Raw genomic sequence first — 14,939 nt, 5'->3', positions numbered from 1 at the left:
ACAAATGGTAGTGAGCTGAGACAGAGCCTTTTCGGTGGCCACTCCCAGATTGTGAAATTCCCTCCCAAGAAAGATTGGACTGGCCCCCTCTTTGCTATCCTTCTGCTGGCAGGCCAATACCTTCCTGTTCAGGCAGGCAGGTATTTGGAAACGAAGGGGAAGATGATGATGACCACCACTGGGATGCTGCCAGGGCAAACTAGATGTTCATTGCTGGTACTAAATGTGTTTTGATGTAACTGTTGTTTTTAATTTGTATTTTATAATGTTTTTTTTTTAAAAAAAATGCTGTAAGTTGTCAGAAATCCCCACTTGGGATAAAGACAGGATATAAACACATTAAATAATAAAATGATCATAATAATTTGGGGGTAGGCAGCTTAGTGCCTTCCAGCTACTTCTAAAACCAACTATTTGTTTCAAACTAAGGTTGCCTAGTGACCAGAGCAACTCAAAATTGAACTGTTCCTCAGCCTCTAGGAGTTGTTTCATCTGTAGAGAGTGAAGATTGTCATGGAAGCCAAACTCAACTGCAGATCAAACTGCTCCTAAAAGGGTAAGTTCAAAAGTTGGCCACTACACAGTTCAGAAGTTGGCAATAATTTCTAAAAGCACAAAAAGAGTGTCCTGCTGCCCACACTCTCTACCCTGGAGTGCTCTCCCTCTACTCCCAGATGCATGTGGGGACTGGCCATTGTTATGGGAATAGGACTCTGCCTATGCTCAGATGCTCTCTAGAGTTGCTTCACAAGTTCTAGAGTCCAACCCCAGCATTGGAAATGGAACCTGTAGGTGGTGCATAGGTTGAGGTAGTACATAGCTTTAGAAATCATAGAACTGCAGAACTGGAAGGTACCCAAAGGGTCATCTGGTCCAACTCCCTGCAACACTGGGATCACAATTCGGGAGAGACTGTTCTGGAAATGAAATCTCTACACACCAAATGGATGAATTTTGCCTCCAGCACATATACCCATCAATGCACAAACATGAACACTAAGGCACCCACCATGCAGCACATACCCTGCTGCTGAGGCTGTCGAGGCATGGTTTGAACTGTTGATGGCACTTTTTGGGTGTCTTTCCCCCAGAGAACAAACACATTCCTGGTGCTTGAATCCATGGCGCACAGGCTATCTGCAGAATAAATGTGTATTTATTCATATAAATGTTATTGTTCTTGTTGTTAAAATTTGTGTACAGTGGTACCTCAGGTTACATACACTTCAGGTTACATACGCTTCGGGTTACAGACTCCGCTAACCCAGAAATATTACCTCAGGTTAAGAACTTTGCTTCAGGATGAGAACAGAAATTGTGCAGCAGCGGCGCAGCGGTAGCAGGAGGCCCCATTAGCTAAAGTGGTCTTCAGGTTAAGAACAGTTTCAGGTTAAGAACAGACCTCCAGAATGAATTAAGTTCTTAACCCAAGGTACCACTGTACTGCCCTTCATCCAAAGATAACAGGGTGGTTCACAATATAAAAAGACTATATGGGAACAGAAAATAATAAAACGAAAACAAGCTACCATAACAACCCCCCTCCCACAAACAGATTTACATAGAATGCTAATCAGCCAAAGGCTTGAGACAGCAAAGAGGCCCCAACAATGCACAACAGGGGAGGAGGTGACCCTAGTGGCAGTGATATTTGATGAGAGGAGTAGGATGATACTACTACAACCAGGCTCCACCTTATTCCAGCTACGAAATGGCGGGGGAATGTCGCAACCTCAGCATCCCAGCTAGGGAGCATGTCAAACCCTGAGATTTCAGGGCCAAATCCTGAGACCGAGGGACAGCCTCCAGCGATGGTGGGTATTGATGATGTCACAGAGTGGAGATGTCAATAAGCAAGATACATTACACATTAACCAGTCTCTGAGAGCATGTCCTTCCAAAACAAAAACAAAACCCCACACATACCCTGCCACCTCCTGAGAGTCTATACAATAATTTACAGCCAGCCCTTGCCAGGCTGAAGCTCGCAAGCAGCACACGTAGTCTTCTTAATTTAAATACTGTTACAAATAATAAGTCACCCTTGCCCACCTGGAGAGTCAAGCCCTCCATCTTTACCGGGGAGCAGGCAGACCTGGAGACTTCAGGTCAGCACTAATTGTCTGGCAACCCTGGTTCTGGCTGACAAAATGTACCCTTTTTTCATCAGGAGGCTCAGAACGGCTCAGTGGCGCTCAAGCAAGCGCTGTGGTCATTTAGCAAAATCAACCTCACCTAGGCCTGCGTTTGTGACTCTCAAGCTCTCTCCGACACACATAAACACACACTTCAAACGGAGCCAAGATTAGTTGGTGAACAAGCCCAGGATGGAAAAGGGGAGTTTCTCTCTCTCTTTCTCTCCTCCACTCTGAGCCCCCACCCCTCTCTGACATCTCTTTCCTTTGTGCTTCTTGGGCCTTGGCATGCCAGAGACTCCTGGGCTCCCTTTGGGGTGTTGCAGAGAGGCAATTGCATGTCCCTTGTGGGAACATTACACCACCAAGCCTCCCCTATGGGCCCCATCTAGACAATAATAATTGCATATACCTTTCTGTTTGTGCAAAGAGAGGGAGGGGCACATAAGCACGGGGGGGGGGGGGCGAGAAACAAATCTTCTCCTTGTCTCCCCCCCCCCAGTGTGTGTGTGTTTGCACACGCGTATTTTTGTTCCTCAACACCTGTCTTTAGCACACCCACCCTCCTAAGCAGCTGGACCTGAAATGTCAGGGGGATCAGATTAATCCTACGGGGAGAGATGGGGGCAGGAAGGTTTAATCACTCCCTCTCCCATCACCGCTAGCTTGGCCAATTTGGAACAATGGGCCCTGCCTTCTCTACCTCTTCTCCAGCCATGGCTATGAAACACACACACACCCCAGCTTCCCAGCCCCACCACACCAAACCCCTGCCCCATTATGCACCATAAAGTACAGCGCAAATGGATAAAATAAAGCTATTAAAAACCCCTCCACAATGACCAAACTTGTATCAGGGTAAATTAAGGCACAGTCCAACCCTTCCCATCCAGATGGCAGATATTTATCCTAGGTGTTTTCTTGTGTCTTCCCACCCCCAGAAGAATTTGCATTGTGGTGTGCATTTCTTTCCCCTTGTGAGTGAAAATAAGCACCTCGCTGCTAAAGACAATCAGGTGCACAAAGGGTGGAAAACAAGTGTAGAGAGAGCAGGTGGCCCCAATTCAGGTGAAGTTTGATGTGATGGTCCCACTGAAATCAAACAAGCCTAGTTATTTGTGATTGATTCAATGGGATGGATTGTGATATCATAAACGGAATTTGTCATAATGCTTGAAACAATGCCACCTAACAAGCTGGGGTTTGTGAATGGCCAAACCAGGATCTGAAACTGTAGTGTGAAGCTGTTGCAAACCATGGTTGGGGGATACAGTGGCTTGGCTTTATAACCACTGCAACAAACCATGGTCTGGCACATTGCTTCACCCTCAGACGCTGCTCTTTGGGACAGTACCTTGGGTTCTTCAGGGAAGTGCAGAAAGGAGGAAACCAGTTTGCCTGAACATCTAAAACACAAACCATGGTTTGGAGTCTATAGTTAGTGTAAATCATGGCTTGGTAGGAACCAATCTTGCTCATAACTAATTCTAACAAGGGTTGCAGGACAAGCGTTTAGTCCATTTTGAGCAGAGAAATGATATAGCTACCCTAGCAATCCTGAGAAGAAGAAGAAGAAGAAGAAGAAGAGGAAGAAGAGGAAGAAGAAGAAAAAGAAGAAGAGGAGGAGGAGGAGGAGTGTGGGCTGCCCCTCCTCAGGGCTGGCCCCAAACAAGCTGGTGCTTGGGGCAAAGAACAAAATGCTGCCATGTCAACAGCTGACTGGCCTGGCCATGGAATCTTCTTTCAGCACTGGGGACAGGATCAGGTCCACTACTGTACCTGAGGGCCGCAGGCTAGCTTGAGGATGGAGGAAGCCTGAGGCAGCTGCTTCAAGTTGCCTATTGGAAGAGCCAGTCCTATCCCTACCCCCCCCCCCTTTGTTCATTTGCGGAATGCAGAGGTTAGCACAGGGTCTGCCACCTCCAGCATTAAAGGCTCTCTGGTTCCTGCCCCTTTTACAACAGTAGTGAGACATAAACAGGTGAGACCATGAACAAAAACGAAAGCCCCTTCTTTTTTGCACAAAGCTGGCACCTGCCACATGTTTCCTCGACTCCTCTCTCATCCTGGCACCACACAACCCTCTGGGGCTCCTCCGGTGTTGTCCTCTTACTAAGCTGTCTCCAATCCAGACTCCCAGGAGGTCAGATGCTGTCTGTGAGTACGTAAGACACTCCTGGGGACCTCTGGCCTTGTGAGAATCATCAGGCAACTGTGTGGAGGAATAAGCCACCTCAGCCTTCCACAACCAGATGTTTTGCACTACAACTCCCATCAGCCCCAGCCAGCAGAGCATACCCCAAACATCTGGAGGGCACCAGGTCACACCAGGCTGAGCTAACTTCTCGCTAACATGATAAACAGGAATGAGAAAAAGCAACTTGGTTTCCTTCCCCACTTCCTAATCCCTCCATTCTCTCCCCCTGCTGTCTGGTTCTGTACCACAAGCACCTTCAGAAAGGCAATTTTGCTTTCCTCTTGCGGTTGTCAATGCCCATGTACATTGAGGGCATTGGAATATTATCTTCTTGCAATCACTGTTCAAGGAAGGGGTTGAAGAGAACCCATTATTTAGTCACCTTGGGACATTATGCATATCAGCACATGCAGAGGGACGAGCAGAATCTCACTCATGGGCTCTTGCTGTCCACGTTCAGCTGTGTTTTCTGCATGCAAACGGTACATATGCAGGCAGCACCAGGAATCCTCTATGTGCATACAGGTCTTACATGTGCATTCTTGCCCAAGTTATGCTGAACGCATGTAGGGGGCATGCAAGAAGCTAGCGACTGCAGACAGGAACGTTCTCGCTCTCTCCCACATACACATTGAATGTACACTCGTGTAACGTTTAAGCAAAGCACATTCCGGGATACATTACTGGGTGCACAGACACATGACATTCATAACTTTCTGGTGTGTCTTGACAGAAATTCTGCTCCTAGGGGAAGGGCCACAGCTCAGTGGTAGAGCATCTGCCAAGTTCAATCCCCATCATTTCCAGATAGAGCTGAGAGAGAACCCTGCCTCAAACTCTGGAGAGCCACCGCCAAGGCTGACCCAAGACACTTTGGCCCCTGCGATGGGCCTCCAAAATGGCGTCCACCTCCCTGCCAGGGAAGAAGGGGTGAGGGAAAATCTACATCAGGAACAATGGGGAAAGAAAGATCTACATCAGGATCTGCTGCCCCTGTGGTCACCTCACCTTGCCTCATGGGTGGGCCGGCCCTGGCCACTGCCAACCAGTGTAGGCAATACTGAGCAAGATAGGCCAATGGTCTGACTCAGTATAAGGCAGCTTCCTATGTTCTTAGAACTTCCCGTCAAAGGAACACACACAGAGAGACACTGCAAGACTGCCTTAAGCTTTGAAACAAGAGCTTACCTGTAACACAAAGAGGTTGGCATCCGCTAGGATCACAAAGTTGGCACTGCCTCTCCAGCTGTCTTTGTTGTTTCAATGCCAGCCCTCCTCTCTTGTGGTCTCGGCAGCTGCTGTCTGTCTGGACGGCCTGTGAACTGACTTCCGCCGCGGCAGAGGTGGCAGGGAACAGCCCGCCCCGTGTCCATCAGGCCAAGAAGCTGGGAGATATTGCTGCACCCTGCCTGCTTGCCTTGTTTCTCATAAGTATGCACCATGGAAGGTCCCCTTTCCGTGCTGCTGATTGCGAAAGCACCGGACATCTCAGAACAGATCTTGCATTCTGATCCGGCTGGTTCTGCTTTTGTTTGTTTGTTTTTCTAAGGTTTTAAAAACACGTTGCAAAATTTGAAAGTTTCTTGCCTGCACATTAGGGGCTTTTTGTGTGAGAAAGCTGAGGAGGGGCAAGTTTTGAATACTTTTTATTGTGAAGATCCTCACAGTCCAAATCATGGTTTGACCACCAAGGGTCATGCAGAAATCTGAAGGCACTCATTCTCCCAATATCCAAGTCCAAAGCTCTCACCACTGTTGTACACGGCCATTTTATCTACTTTGCACATTTTTATATACTGCAGCTAAGAAAAAAAAAGGGGGGGACCACAGTCAAGTCCAGAGGGTGAGAATGTTTTTCTTTAGTTTTGTTTTGTTTTAAAAGCACTTCTTAAAATCCAGCTACAATACAAAGGCCTAAACATGCATAGCTTAGCAGCAATTGTGGATTTGCAAACAGGTACACACAGGACAGGGAACAGGGGGCTAGTCCTGGCTTTCCATGCATGCACATGCATGACACACGGACCCAGAAACGCATGTTAGTGGTTCTAATGACATGCAAGAAATATTTGATGCATACCTCTACCTTAACCTCCCAACTCGGCTCTCAAAACTGGGCGTGGGGAGGGGAGAACCATAGTGTGTGAAGCTTCCTTTTGAAATATTTGTGGGAATGTCATAGCCCTGGCTCCCAGTAGCGCTCACAAGTGTTATGGTATCTTATGTCCTTATTGTCTAAATGAGCACATGTCTAGTTCCGGATATTCAGAAATGAGCTGCCGCATGCTGCCCTGTGGATTCCCAGCTTCTTGTTCTGGAGGGGTAGTTGCCTTAAGTCTGTTACAAAAACCAAAAAACCACCAAGTAGATCTGAAGGTTTATCACCCTTTAAAGGTGGCTTTTCCATGAGGATCAGTAACCAGGCCAGCTGGGAAAAGTAGACGACTTTCTCTTTTCCTAAACTAAGCAGTGACAGACTTTGGTAATATGGCACCCAGAGGGAGGACAAAAATTATCGGCGCGCCCCCTCAAAGATTTCTTATTTTTACAATAATTCATTTTGGTACTTTGAGTAGGTACCTGTATAAATATAGGTATTATTAATATTTATCATCATCATCATCATCATTTTTGCTCTCCCCCCCCCCCCCAGCTCAGCTCCCTGTGCCAGGGAACCACCCACACTACCCTTGTCAAGCCAGAGAGGCAGAGGCAGAACTGTAGCAGTGCCTTACCTTGTAGAATGGAAGAGTGTCTGCTTAATTCTCTTGGTAAGTTGAGACCCTTGGCTGCAGAATCTAGAGTGAAAACGTGAGAAGGGAAGCGGTTGAAGGCCAAGGAAGAGAGGGGCATTTACAGGGTTTTCAGCTTAGTCAAACAATAACTTCTCTTCCATCCATCCCTCTCCATCTAGAAGGAGATGCAGGGCAGAATGACTCCAGCTGGACCTGCAACACACTCAGAGTCTGAATGGGAGATGCGGGGGTCCTTGCTTCTCTGTCTCTCTCTCTCTTTCTCTCTCCCTCCTCCATGAGCTCATACAATCTCATTTTATGGGAGAGACATCTGTTTCGACTCAAAGGGGAGTGGAAGGGGGGAGCCTTCCACTGCCAACAACAAAACAAACCTCCCATCCCTGAGTCACCCCCTCATTTCAATAAAGAAAGAAAAAATACATTTGCTTCCTTTCCATCCCCCAGCCCTTCCTAAGCTTCTGCATACGGGAAAGGGTGCAAAAGCAACACTTATGTTTAAAAGGCAGCTGGGGGAGAGGGGAAATGCCAGCCTGAGTTGCAAAGGGGGTCTCTTTCATACTTGCATTGTTCTACATAAGGCAGAATGCTTGGGTGTTACACACACCTCATTTCTGGACCAACTCCTCTTTGAATGTTGCCCATCTCGATAGGGTCGTCACAGTTTTCAAAGGTTTAGAGGGAGGAACATAACTGCCCCTACAGCCTCAGGGAGGGAAGGGGTAAGAGAGTTGCCTTCAGGACTCACCAGCATAAACAGCCAGTTTCCTTGGGAGGGAATCTGAATCCCCTCTTAGAACCAACACCCCTTGCAGATCATCACATACTGCAAGTATATACTGTAGTATATAGCAGCAGACAGATAAGTAGATGGATCGTGGAAACAAGTGGATGAGAGGGCCTATAACCTAATGGGAAGAGCACATGCTGTGAATTAGCAATGTGGTGAAATCTGCCCTCCAATTTTCTCAGACGCTTTCTTCTCCTGTGAAAGATACTTAATTGCATTACTTAATATGTGCAATTGTGATGGTTATTAGTAATAGCAACGTATGTTTCTGAATGCGGCATTTGTATTGCATTTCAAATATTGATTCTTTATTGAGGGGATTTGTCAACCCCTTAAGACATTTCTACTGGAATATAAAGCAGTATTGTATATAAATTAACTAAATAAATGAAAGAAGATTCCAGTTTTTATGCCTTCCTCTTTAGCATTTTGGCAGGGGTGGAGATTTGAGCTTACCTTATTGCTGCAAGGTGGCCCAGGGTGCTGTGTGTGCACCTATAACTTTCAGCGTGGCTAAGTTTCATGTTGCTGTAGCAAAACCCACCAGAGACCGACCATACATGTTTTGTAATTTTCCTCTTTGGAGTTTGTGACATGATTGTAACTTCCAAAATGTCAATGCCCATCTTATTTTACTTATTTATTTTACTTATCTTTTATTTACCTTGTTTTACTTGTTTCTCTTATGTTAGCATGCACATTTGGATAATAGGTGCTTCTCATTTTGTTTCTTTAGTGCTGGTCATTGGCCATAACAATAAAGGTTTGGTTGTGTGTCTGTTTTTTGGATGTCTTCTTTAAAGCCCAGGAACTTAAGAGCATAGACTACTGGGGAGAAAAATGGTACAATCAAAGAAAGGACATGGGCAAACAACCCTTGGCCACCTGAAAAGTAAGCCAAGTGTAACAGCAACAACAAAAAGGCCACACCCCCATCGATGAGGATTTTCAAACAGATTTTTTCTCTCCTCAATAATTGTAGAATTGTAAAAACAAGAACAAACCCCACAGGATCAATTTATGGCACAGCGCTACATTGAATGAATGGGAGTGCAGCTTCCCAATGGACTGTGGCGGTCTCTGTTAGTGAGTGGGTGGGTCCTTTCAACTGCTCTGTCTTGAGCACCAAAACATCTTGCACCAGGCCTGTTTTTACTCTCCCTTTACCTATCCTCGACCTGTTAAGAATAAGAAGAGCTCTGCTGGATCAAGCCAAAGGCTCCTCTAATCCAGCATCCTGTTCTCATAGCCACTAACTAGAAGCTTATGAGAAGCCTATAAGCAGGACCTGAGCGCAACAGCACTCTCCCTTTGAGCTGCTTCCAGCAGCTGGTATTTGAATGCATTACTGCTTCCAGCAGTGGAGGTAGGGTGCGAAGCCAATAGCCCTTTCCTCTTGCTGGTTGAACACATAACTGGGGCCAGCGGTGGCATAGTGGTTAGCATCTGACTACGACCTGGGAGACCAGAGTTCAAATCTACTTGGCCATGAAAGTCACAAGGGTGACCTTAGGCCAGTCACTGCCTCTCAGCCTACCCTACCTCACAGGGTTGTTGTGGGGATTAAATGACACCATGTACTCCACATTGAGATCCTTGGAGAAAATGGTGGGATATAAATGCAATAAATGAAGCCTGAGGTACCCCACAAGTGAGAGCCCAGGAGTCTGAACACTCATACCCTAACACCACTTTCTGGACATGGCCCAGAAGGAAGGAGCGGAGCCACTGTATAACCGTCTAAAGGAGTGCCACTGTATAACCGTCTAAAGGAGTGCCCCCAGCTCCCAGCTCCTTTAGACGGTTCAGAAGGACGTCATGGTCGATGGTATTAAAGTCCGCTGAGAGATCCAGCAGAACTAGGAAACAGCTTTCACCTTTGTGAAAGCACATCGCACAGCCCTTCCCAGCTCGCTTTTATGAGCCAGGATGGGCAAGGATCAAGGAGACAGGTGGTCGATTTCACTCATCCAAGCAGCCTGTCCACATCCTCAGAGGTAACAGATTGGAATTGATCCCATGCAACTTGACTACACAGGACTCCAGCACTTTCCTGCCCTGGCCTTGCTCCCACAGTATAGTCTACCTCTTTCAATTCTGAGCAACTTTATCTGCAAAAAACTTTGCAAAATCATTGCAAGAAATCTTGGGTTCCTTACCAGGCCCCGATGGTGGTGGTGGTTCCATTAGATTGCGAGCCTACTGCTGTTTTCTGCAGATGCAATAGAGGTGGTGAAGAAGGTCCTCTTCGCCGTCACTATTGCCACTTGGTAGGCTCGACGTTGAGCTCTAATCAGTGTCTGGTCCGATTCAGAATGAGTTTTCCGCTACCGGCGCTCTAGTCGTCTCAGCAATTGTTTCGTCACCGTCAGTTCTGAGGAAAACCACAGGGCTGTCCGGGGTCCATGCAACTTCGGAGCCAGACAGTTGATAGCCCTGGTTAACTCGTCATTCCAGCGGGCCACCAGGGAATCAGCTGAAAGGCCAACAACATGGGATAAAACATCCCCTGGCCTACCACTCTCTGGAAGCCATTTGGATCCATTAAGTGGCGGGGGCGGACCATCCGAATCTGTCCCACCTCCCTGCAGAGGGTAAGGGTCGCAGAAAAGTCCAGTTGTACCAGGAAGTAATCCAACAATGGCACTTCTTTTGTTTTGCTTTTACTTAGTGTCAGATCACCCACATCCATAGAGGTGAATACCAGGTCTAGGGCATGCCTGCAATTATGAGTTAGGCCAAAGTTATTCAGGGACAACTCCGTGTAGGCCATGCTTTCCATGAAGTCCCAAGCGGCTCCTTGTAAGGTCGAGTTGGCATGGGTGTTAAAATCCCCAAGGACAACCAAACTAGGTGTCTCCAGGAGAATATCTGCCATGACCTGAAGCAGCTCGGGCAGGGAATCCTTGGTGCAGCAGCGAGGTTGGGACACCAAAAAGAATTCTGCACTGCCCCTATTGCTCAAGTTCCAGAAAATGCACTCAGAAAACCAACAGGATACCTGGTGCAAGATAATGACTTCATAAAAATCACTGCACCCCCCCCCACCCACATGACCTAGGTTGCTGTGCGTAAGAGAAACCTGGTGGACAAGCAGTGGCAAGAACAGGACCACCTGCTTCATCCAACCAAGTCTCGGTCACACATGCCAGGTCAAGTCCTCCACCCATGATCAAGTCGTGGATGACAGCCGTCTTGTGAATCATTGACCTGGCATTGCACAGCAGCACCTTAAGGCCATGTGGGTCTCCCTTGCTAATTCCAGTATCCTTCCGGTCAAGACCAGACCCGGAAGCAGAGATAGTCCTCAAACAACGACTAAACCTGCCTCCTCAGAAATGACATGGTCCTCCTCCTACCCGTGATCACTGAGATGGGGTGTCCCAGTGCATCCCTCCTTGTGGAACCTGCCCCAGTCAGTTTGTTGGCTGGGGCCCACTCCCAGGCAGCCCTGACTCTCTCCCCTTAAGAATAGAACACAAACCATACAGCAAACCACTAGAACAGTAGAAACAAACAAACAAAAAACCCAATTAATAATATTTTACAATCATACTAAAATTAAACCAATCTCCAGCCACAACCAAATGTCCATCCCACCCCCAACAAAACCAAAATTCAAAAAAACCATAGATTAAAAACTATTTTAAATGCCTAAAAACATTTAAATAATTACCTAACAACATTAACACACCCCTGTCTCGCCCCCCAAAGGGCCACCTCCAAGGGATGACCCCCTTTGGTGTCCCCCCACTGGGGGTGGCACTGTCCCTATGCAGGTAGGCTTTATAACACTGCCCCAGCAGCTGGACCCAGCCCAGCTGGGGCAGCAGCTGTTCCCACTTTGCCTGCCTGCCCAGGGACCTGGTCCTAGCAGTATTCTCTGCAGTCCTCTTTGCTTCTATAGCAGCAGCCGTGCTCCAAGTGGGGGAGACAGCAGTCCCCCCCCCCCAACAGCCGCAGCAGGGTGGGGAAGATGGCAGGGAATGCACAGGAAAATAAAACTTTTCTGACTGGCACCAAAAAAGTGTCAGTGTCAGAAGGGCTTTGCTGGGGAGAGCTCTCCATAATCAGAGCCAGTTTCAGATCCCCCCCCCCCCCATGTTTGGTGATGTGTTACCACTACCCATACAATGCTATTGTTTCTTTATGTATAGCCATAGATGTGATTCTTGAGATGGTTGTCTTATTAGTGTATTCACGAGTGCTGTGTTTTTACCACTGTATTTTTATTCTGCTTGCATGATTACCTCCAGGCTGTTAGTATTTTTCGGGTGCATACCAGAAATTTAGGTTTGCACAATTAAAGTGAACTGAAGCGCTCTGTTGCCCTGATGTCACATATCCACTTAAAACAAAACAAAACCCAACTAGTATTCTCACTTAAGACTAATGAATAATAAAAGTGCCTGCAGTCCCACCTCCAGCCAGTAGGGACAGTAGTGGGGCAGGAAGTCAATGCAGTCCAGAGACCTCCATTGCCATGTCTGAATATGGGTACAGTGAAGCCATAAAGGAGGTTGGGAATGGAGAGCAGAGAAACCCAGAAGGAAGCTACTCAAGCAGTCTAGCCAAAGCCTTGCTGGACCTCACTGGTGAATGGCAATAACTGTCCTTTCTTGGAGTGCATTGTCACAATGACATAAGATCATCCCTGTTGGATCAGGCCAAAGAGGGACCATCTAGTCCAGTATCCTGTTCTCAAAATGGCCAACCAGATGCCTGTGAGAAACCTGTAAGCAGGACCCGAGCACAAGAGCCCTCTCCCCCTTGTGGTTTCCAGCAACTGGTATTAGAAGCATTACTGCCTCTGTCTGTGACACATACAGAAGTATACAGACCCAAGAGTCTGTAGTCCCATTTTGATCCTGGCAAGTATCACAGTGGCGAATCAGAATTGCCATTTTATTTTTTAAAAAGATGGTTCCATTTAATAACTCAATGCCCTCCAGATGTTTCGGACTCCAATTCCCATCAGCCCATATCAGCAAAGCTGGGCTGTTGCAGTCCAAGGCATCTAGAGGCCACCAGGTCAGCAAAGGCTGCATTAAATCACGACAAGCTGGTTTTGGGCTTGCTGTGTGTGATTCTGATGCAAAAGCTACCCTTGTGAACCCAGTGACGCATGCGTGAGTAACCATCTCTTAAAAGATTTCCCAGTAATTCTTGAGTCTTCACACAAATGCTTCACCACACCAGACCCACCCACCCCTCTCCTCTCAACGGTCATGCAAACTGGAGGTGTATCTTTAACGAAAAATGTGGAATCAAGGTAACAAGGGTTGCTCTGACCCAGGCCAGAAAATGATGTCTGTGTCTTTGTGGGAAGATTTTTAAAAGTGCTTCCTTTGAAGCCAATTCTCGGAATGAGGGTCATGCAAAGCAACTGGGACCCTTGGAAATAACCTGCACACCCCCCCCCCTCAAATGCAACTGACTGAAAGGTTGCTTCTACACAATTCCAAAGATTTCCTGCATCAAAGTTGGGTTCGCAGGTAAAGAGGGAGCTCTGTGTTTCCATGCCCCCCGCCCCGTTGCACATGCCACTCACATTTTCCACTGGGCTCAGGTGGGTCTCTCCAAGCAAACAGGAACCCTGGTCTGCGGGGGGCGGGGGGGGGGGAAACGTGCCCTCTGGCCCAGCAAGACGGGACTCCATTCCGATGGAATGCCAAAGGGCGAGATTTTACCCAGGCTTAGTTAACCCTCGCTACCCCTTCTTCCATCAGGTCCTCATCTAGGGGATTCCTAGTAAAGGAGCCATAGAGGGTTTGTGCCGCCTCCTGGCTTCTGTCGGCCAAATTTCTACATTACAGGAACCCAGGAAGCTGCCTTATGCGGCCAAGCCGGGCCGTTACTCCATTTAGCTCAAGATCGTTGACACTATTGTTAGTGGCTCTCCAGGAATAATAATAATAATAAAGTATTTATTATAATTTTTATTTTTATTATATTTTGGCCAGCCCTACCTGTCCTTGAGATGTTGGGGTCCGAAGCTGAGACTTTCTGCCTGCAAAGCAGACGCCCGGCTACTGAGCTATGGCCCTTCCCCGCAAAATAAAGAGTAAGCTTCTAGTCCGCATGGCTCTGAGCAAGGGGCTGATTTAAACAGGAAGCTCCTTTATACTACGTCACACCGAGATCAGTGTCATCTGCACTGCTCTCCGGGAGTTTCAAGCGGGGCTCGTTCCCGGCCCTAGCCGGAGATTGAACCTGGCACCTTCGGCATACAAAGCCGTTTGCTCTCCATGCACTGAGCAGTGGCCCTTTCCCGATCTCCCTTCCACCTCAGTCTCTTTAACTTCTCTTTGTTTCCTTCTCGATTTCCCCCCCTCTTCCCGCTCCCGTCCTTCCCTCCCGGCAGCGCACTCAGGCCGCCGCCAGAGCGAGAAAAGGGGGTGTGTGCGCCTTCCCCGCCGCGCGGAACTACATCCCCCATCAGCCCCCGGGCCTCCCTCTTCCTGAGTGTCAGTTTCACGCTGCAGCCAGGGAATTTAAAACAAAAGAGACTTCTCTCGCTCTCCCTCCGCCCCTCTCCTGCTGTTGCTGGTGCCGCGATCGACTCGTCCTGCTCTTCGCCGGGACTCAGGCGCTCCCTTCACCGTGCCTTTTGCTGGCTCCTTCGCACGCGCGCGCTCGGGGGTGACTTGGGGGCTTTTCCATCCCGTCGGATTCCCCCCCCCCGCTCCTGCTTTTTTTTTTTTGCCGTCGCCCCCCCCCACCCCGACTAGCTCTCTCTTTCTTTCTCTCCATCTCCACACCCACTTCGGCGGCCAGGCGGGGTCTGCGCGACAGCACAGCAAGAGCATTTTAAAAAGAAAAAGGGGAAAGAGAGGGGGATCTTTGTGCGCCCAAGAGCCACACTGGGCAGAAGGGATCAGGTTACAGCAAAGGAACCGAGAGAGAGAGAGAGAATCGGCAAGAAAGAAAAAGAGAGGGGTCGGGGTGAAGGGGAGGGGGGAGGGAGAAAGGGGGCTTGGCCAGCAGGGAAAAGAGGGGAGGTGGGCGGGGGTCTCTCCCTCTTTCTCTCGCCTCCCCACTACCTCTTTGTGCCTCTCCCCCCT

General features: G+C 48.2%; 1 long non-coding RNA gene across 5 annotated transcripts; it reads right to left on the bottom strand.

Moving 5' to 3' along the window:
- Positions 1-1,378: 1,378 nt before the first annotated feature.
- On the bottom strand, positions 1,379-9,609 carry LOC310834294. 5 transcript variants are annotated; one of them, XR_014559154.1, is made up of 5 exons: positions 8,540-9,609; positions 7,834-7,993; positions 7,068-7,121; positions 5,521-6,134; positions 1,379-4,347 (listed from the first exon to the last, which is right to left on the bottom strand). It is a non-coding gene; the product is annotated as an uncharacterized lncRNA (long non-coding RNA). The 5 variants fall into 5 exon arrangements; XR_014559157.1 differs by lacking the exon at positions 7,834-7,993 and having other exon boundaries at positions 5,521-5,876; positions 6,083-6,134; XR_014559155.1 differs by lacking the exon at positions 7,834-7,993 and having other exon boundaries at positions 7,068-7,280.
- Positions 9,610-14,939: the final 5,330 nt, after the last annotated feature.

The sequence above is a fragment of the Podarcis gaigeae genome (genome assembly GCF_964106915.1).
Source record: "Podarcis gaigeae genome assembly, chromosome: 16".
Lineage (NCBI taxonomy): Eukaryota > Metazoa > Chordata > Lepidosauria > Squamata > Lacertidae > Podarcis > Podarcis gaigeae.
Note: the sequence above shows the minus strand (reverse complement) of the source record. Positions and strands in the feature narration are given on the sequence as shown.